Raw genomic sequence first — 7,137 nt, forward strand, 5'->3', positions numbered from 1 at the left:
AAACAAAAAAAAAAAAATCATTTTTGGGTGACTTGGTACACCCTAACTCTATACCAAGTGGCGACTCCATTTTCATTAAAAACCCTTTTGAACTTTATATGGCCAAACCGTCGCATTATCAAGTCCCATGGCCTTTATTTTTCATTTTGCACACGTTCACACACTACACACCACACAATTCAACTCGAATCAAAAAGTGGGGCGCGACAGGGCTAATTCAAATACTATCAGAGATAGGAAAGATTATACCTGTATCGAGCCATTTGAGAATTTCTTTTCTTACCACCTCTTTCATATTTTGATTGAGTTTTCTTTGCATTTCCGCCACCGATTTGCAATTATTTTCTAATAGAATGCGATGTATACATATAGAAGGACTTATACCCTTAATGTCTGAAATTGTCCGCGCAATTGCCTTCTTATGCTTTCTTAGAACTCTTAGCAATTTCATACATTGTTCCTCATTTAGGTGAGCACTTACAATTACCGGTAGAGTGCTATTTTCACTAAGAACTCATATCTTAGATTATTTGGAAGTGGATTGGTATCTAATTTTGGAGATTCAATCTCCGAAAAGTGGTGGGAGCCCTTTTCCTTGACCAAAATTTTCGTAAATATTACTTCTTTTATAAGGTGTTTGAAAATCCAAATACTTGGTCAATTTTTCAATTTTTTTCACAATCTTTCTCTTGCATTTCTAAACTCATTATACAAAATTCAAGCGGGTCGAAATCAAAGTTGACTCAGTTCAACCCTTGAGTTAGCTTATCAATGGTGTCAATAGAACAAATATGATCGATAAAAAATGAGGATTTTTTTCATTTTATTCAAATTAAATTTTACCACATCTTGACCTACTTGAAACTTAAGTTTGCCATTTTATCATCAATAATAATACCTACAGTTGGTAAAAATGATCTACAAATAATGATTGGCATAGACATATTTTCTTCCATATCAAATATCACAAAATTCACGGGAAGGATAAATTTTTACACTTTGATCAATACATTCTCCAATACTCCTAATAAATATCTAATCGACCTATCAGCTAATTGCAAAGTAATATTAGTGCGTTTTAACACATGTAAACCTAATTGTCTAGGCACCATTAAGAGAATTAATGATACATTCGCACCAAAATCATATAATATTTTGAAAAATTTAATGTTACCAATAGTGCATGGCATAGAAATAACTCCCCGAATCTTTCAATTTTGGCGGTAGTTTGTTTTGTATTATGGTACTGCACTCCTTCGTTAATACTATTATTTCGTAATCTTCCAATTTCCTCTTTTTAGTCATGATCTCTTTGAAAAATTTCACATATGAAGAAATCTATAAAATAGTATCGGCAAAAGGGTATTAATATGCAATTGTCTAAAAATTTTAACAAAATTTTCAAAATCTTTATCAAATTTATTTAGTTTAAACTTTCGAGAGAATGGAACCGCTGGAGGTATTGGAATGGTAGTGGAAGATAAGGGTTGATTTTCAAAATTTTCAAAATCTTTATCAAATTTATTTAGTTTGAACTTTCGAGAGAATGGAACCGCCGGAGGTATTGGAATGGTAGTGGAAGATAAGGGTTGATTCGCGGACACAACTGCATCTTCAAATTGGACATGATGAAGGCTTTTGATAGGGTGTCATGGTGGTTTCTAAGGCAACTCCTCTCCAAGTTTGGTTTTGACTATCGATTCATTTTGCTTATTTTGAATAATCTCTCCCACAGCTGGTTTTCTGTGTTGGTCAATGGCAGGGCCAGGGGGTTCTTCCAGGCGTCTCGCGGGATCAAGCAAGGGGATCCCCTGTCCCCTCTCCTCTTTATTCTAGCATCCGAGGCTCTCAGTAGGGGACTGAATGCACAAGTAGCGGATGGCAGTGTAGCTCCCTACGCAACACCACGTGGATGCGTACGGGTCACACATTTGTCTTTCGCTGATGACATCATAATTTTTGCTCGGGGAGATAGGAGGTCAGTAGGGAATTTGGTCCACTTCTTAAATATATATCAGAATGCAGCTGGACAGCGGGTTAACAACCAAAAGAGTTTATTCATAGCATCGCGTCGGTGTGGTTCTGGCCAAATTCGGAGAATTCAGCAGATGACCGGTTTCAGGCATGGATCTCTGCCTCTCCCTTATCTGGGATGCAATCTATATGCTGGACGTTGGAAAAAGGTGCACTTCCAATTCTTAATAGACAAATTTATTGCTAAACTTGCGGGCTGGCAGAAAAAAATTCTCTCCCAGGGGGGACGGCTCATACTCATTAAACATGTGCTTTCTGCCATTCCTACGCACGTACTAGCTGTTATGGACCCTCCCTCCGGGGTGCTCAAGGATCTTGAGCGCATAATGGCAAATTTCTTCTGGGGTCAGACGGAGCTGGGACCTAAACATCACTGGCGTGCCTGGGGAGACCTATGCTACCCAGTCGAGGAAGATGGCCTGGGCATTCGATCCTTTAAAGACATACAGGGGGCGTTTAGCTGTAAACTGTGGTGGCGATTCCGCCATTCGTCCTCCTTGTGGGCTCTTTTCATGAGATCTCGGTATAGTGAGGATAATGGGGCAGCCCGCGGGACATCCAGAGTCTGGCGACGAATGCTGGCCGTTTCTGATACGGTGGCACAGTTCACCCAGATTATAGACTTCGAGGACAGGGCTCGACCGGTTTGGACGCTAACATCCTCTGGCGTTTTCACTATCTCTTCAGCATGGGAGGCCTTGCGATCAAAACGGGCTTCCCTTGGATCTAGGAAATGTGTATGGAGTGGTCGACTGCCTTCCAAGATCGCCGTCTTTATGTGGAAGTTACTCAATATGTTTCTCCCTTTTCCTGATGCCTTACAGAGGTTTGGCCTTCACCTCCCCTCAAAGTGCCCGTTCTGCCTGAATGGAGAGTCTCAAGATCATGTCCTATCCAGCTGCTTCCTGGCATCTGGGGTCTGGAGTTTCTTCGCCAAGGCCAGCTGGGTCCCCAATGCACCGTTGACGGGCATACTCTGCCGGATGCAGCAATGGTGGCTTTGTCATCCTCCGGGTTCTGCAAGGGGGAAGCTGTGCAGGGTGTTGCCGTCGCTAATCTGTTGGGAACTTTGGAAGGCTCGAAACATGGCGGTTTACGAGGGGGTTATTTTAACAACATCGCAGGTTTGCTGGAATGTTCAAGCTTTGCATCGTCAAGTGACCCAAGTCTGGCCTCTCACTCAAGTGACTCGGGATGATGGGGAGTTGGTTCACTCGGGTTTGTTACTTAGACTTACATCACGTGAGCGGTTGGCCCCGCGCTGGGTCTTTTGGGAAAAACCACCGTATGGGTATGTCAAACTGAATGTCGACGGCTCATCTTTGGGGAATCCAGGCTCCTCTGGTGCTGGGGGGTGCTCCGTGACTCGGAGGGTTGTGTTCTAAGCGGCTTTTCCTCCTTTTTTGGATCAAGGACAAATATGGAAGCGGAAGCCTCGGCATTATTGGAAGGTATGCTGCTCTCCACTGATTTCCATTTTCTACAGGTTGAAATGGACTCTCAGGTTTTGCTGGCTATGGTGAATGGCAATGGAAGAATCCCTTGGAAGCTATGGACGACTATCTCCCGCATCCAAACCTTAGCGCTGGGCCGCCAGGTCATTTTCACTCACATTTATCGAGAGGCAAATGGGGTTGCTGATGCGCTTGCAAATCTGGCTAGTTCCACAGGTGTCTGTCAAAGTTTTAATGGGTCCGCACTTCCGGGCCATATACGGGGGTTAGCTCGCCTAGATAGGATGCACGTCCCTTATGTACGTTTGGCTTAGCCTTTCTGGCAAGCGTTTATCCCATTTGCTGTATGTGGTGTGTTCCTTGAATAAAATTTGGAGTGGCGCCCCCCCTCGTGTACGAGGTTAGCCAAAAAAAAAAAAAAAAAGGTTGATTTTCACTTTGCCTTTTTTACTATCCTTCCCCACACTTAGCATTTGGTTCATCTTCTCATTTTCCTTTTCCTCACTTTCACTTTTCTTTTTTACTTTCAATCATTGGAAGATCTTCTAATCATTTACCACTATGAAGAGTAATGGCTTTAACATGCTCCATCAGACTTACCTCCGTTTTAATCGGTAATTCTCCTTGATTTCTATTGTTAATCGAATTAGCAATTTGACCTATTTGGACCTCTACATTTCTATACATCCAAGTTAATTAGTCTAATTTCCCCTCTATTCATTCAAATCTCTCCGAAGTACTCTTGGTCAGTTTTTTCACCGCAATTTTTCAACCTGATTTAGTGTCCGTTTGTAGTTGTCTTAGTTGGGATTCTAGTGGATTAGTCAGTCTTTAAGGATTGCTTTGTTCCTTCCATCCAAAATTTGGATGATTTCTCCATTCCAAATTGTATGTGTTTGAGTAGGGATTATTTTGAGCATTTCAATTGTAATTATTAACAAATTGAATTTGCTCAAAATCAACACATTCATTAGTGTCATATTCACCCCCACATGTAGAACAACATGTAACATATACATTAGATGAAGAACTCGGACCAACCCCGATTTGTCCATTTAGTAATTTTACCATGTTATTCATTTAGGCACTTAACATGTTTAGAGTGTCCATTTCGATCATATCTGCTTAGCGCCTAGAATTATTTCGCTCATTTGTCCATTTGTAGTTGTTTGCCGCCATCTCTTCTATCAAGTTTTGCATTTTTTGAGGTGAATTACCCATTAAACCTCCACCTGTGGCTACACCAATAGTAGTTTTAGTAGAGAAAGATAAATCATTACAGAAAATTTGTACAATGAACCAATCGAAAAATCCATAGTGTAGATATATCCATAGCAAATCCCTAAACCTTTCTCTCACTTCAAATAATAATTCACCATCTTATTGGCTAAAACTAGTAATGTCCACTCTAAACTTAGCTGTTTTACTCGGTGGAAAGTATTTATTCAAAAATACTCTAGATAAATTATCTCAAGTGGTCAAAGTATTAGGAGCATAAAAATGTAGCCAAATTTTAATCTTATCTCTCAAAGAAAACAGGAACAACCTTGGCTCCATTTGGATTAGCTATTTTTGAGTTGTTTTTGAAAAATTTTACTGTAACAGTGTATATGAAAAAAATTTTATAATAAAATTTTTTGAAATATTTGATATATTGTATGGATGAGATATTTTTTGAGTTATTGTGTATTACTGTAGCATTGTATTTGAAAAACTTATTTTTGAAAAAATGATCAAATCAAACAGAGCCTTAGTTTTATAACATCTTCACTAATTTTATTTATTTTAACTATATTATATATCTCCAAAAATATGATTAAGTGCGTATTTGGATCCTCTATGACATTACGTCCAAATTGGGATTGTTGAACCATTTGAATGAGTGATGGTTTAATTTTAAAATTATTAGCGTTTACCATTGGTTGTGCTATGTTTGTTTATGATCCTTGTCTCCCCGATAGAACAAAATCTCTAAGATCTCGCCTATTTATTACGTTTTCCGTCATTTCTTTTTCTTCAAAAGGTAGCTCAATACCGATTCCCTTTATAAGTTGAACTTCTTTTTCCTCTTGTTGTAATGTACACCTTCTTTGTCTATGTAGTGTCCTTCCAATTTTCGAATCAAAAGGTGCAACTACACGTAACGTCTGGTGCATACACTATAAATAAGAAGAAAAGAGATAATGTAATAGTTATATCATAAAGACAAATAAAAATTCTAACCTATCTATTAACAAATTTTTTTTTGACTAATAAAGAAAATGTTTAAATTAATAAACTTTGTTAGTCCCTAATATTGCCACTTCCCGACAATGGCGCAAAACACTTGATGGATTCTCAATATCAGTACAAGTTTAATCCAAAATATACCCATTTGACTGCAAGTATATATGTCAAATAGTAGTTTAGGACATATATCAGGTCGATCCCACAAGAAGCATGTGACGACCCCACTTCTCCCAAAAGCGAACCCGAAGGTATCAGCGGGCCGCTTGCCTAACTCGCGTCAGGACTTAAAATTTCAAAATAATAAAAGCTAGATACACCAAAAGAGTACTATATACAATATATGCAATCTCCAAAAGAGTTCAACTTACATTCCTAAAAGTAGCTATTCAGACCACCATATTACATTATAATAACAACCAACAGAAAGTGGACCCTAAGGTGGGTCCTTATACAAACCACCAAAACAAAAAGGTACATCTTAGTTGACTAACTATTACAAACTAAGCCTCGCTATACTAGTGATCGTGCCAAAATTTTCCCCGTGTCGGCCCCTGTTAAGGAAAACAAAGGAAAGGAATAAGCTAGAAGCTTAATAAGTAAACAGTGGTAAACACGTAAATTTCGCCTTTAAATAAACAACTATTTCACAAAATGCCAAGTCAAGTGCAAAAGTAACAATACAAAGGAAGGATACGGGTTGGCTCCAAAGCCAAGTCATTTGTCATGCGTGACCTCCCGCCGACACTCCGTCGACCACAAATATGGTCCGTAGAACTCCACTTGTACATCCACCTAACACCTTATCACCCTCACTGGCTAGTCACCTCACAAACTTGCTCGAGCGAACGAAATCACAAACTTGAGCTTAAGTCACAAGCTCGGGTCACAAACTTGGTTCACAACTGGAACCTACGAACTTGGTGACCTCAGACTAGGTTGGACTGATTTCGACCAAGCCCCGGCCGGCTCGAATAGTCCATCCAGGTCTTGAGATCGGGCCCACAACTTTATCGTATTTCACAAATTCACGAAAGTCATCCCGAGCTCCAAGCTCAAGGGGTTCAGCACCAAAATAATTCATATATACATATCTCATAGAGAAACACAGGTACAAACTAGGGTTTAGGTCGAATGTGATAAAGTACCCCCTCGCCTAAGTTCCCCTTTTATTCACATCAAGACACATAAGCAGTTTATACACATAAACGGCCTGAATACTTACTCAAAACACAAAAGTAGTACAAGAGCAGAAACCACTTCATGCGTGTTAGCTGGTAGGTCCCACCAGCTCCACCTAGTTCACCACGGTCTTGTCGCGCCCCACTTTTCATGTTGGTGTGTGTGGTGTGTGAGATATGTATGTGAACATGTGTAAAAGTGAAAATAAAGGCCGTGGGATTGTGAAATGCGACGGTTTGGC

The sequence above is a fragment of the Coffea arabica genome, chromosome 3c, assembly GCF_036785885.1.
Source record: "Coffea arabica cultivar ET-39 chromosome 3c, Coffea Arabica ET-39 HiFi, whole genome shotgun sequence".
Classification (NCBI taxonomy): domain Eukaryota; kingdom Viridiplantae; phylum Streptophyta; class Magnoliopsida; order Gentianales; family Rubiaceae; genus Coffea; species Coffea arabica.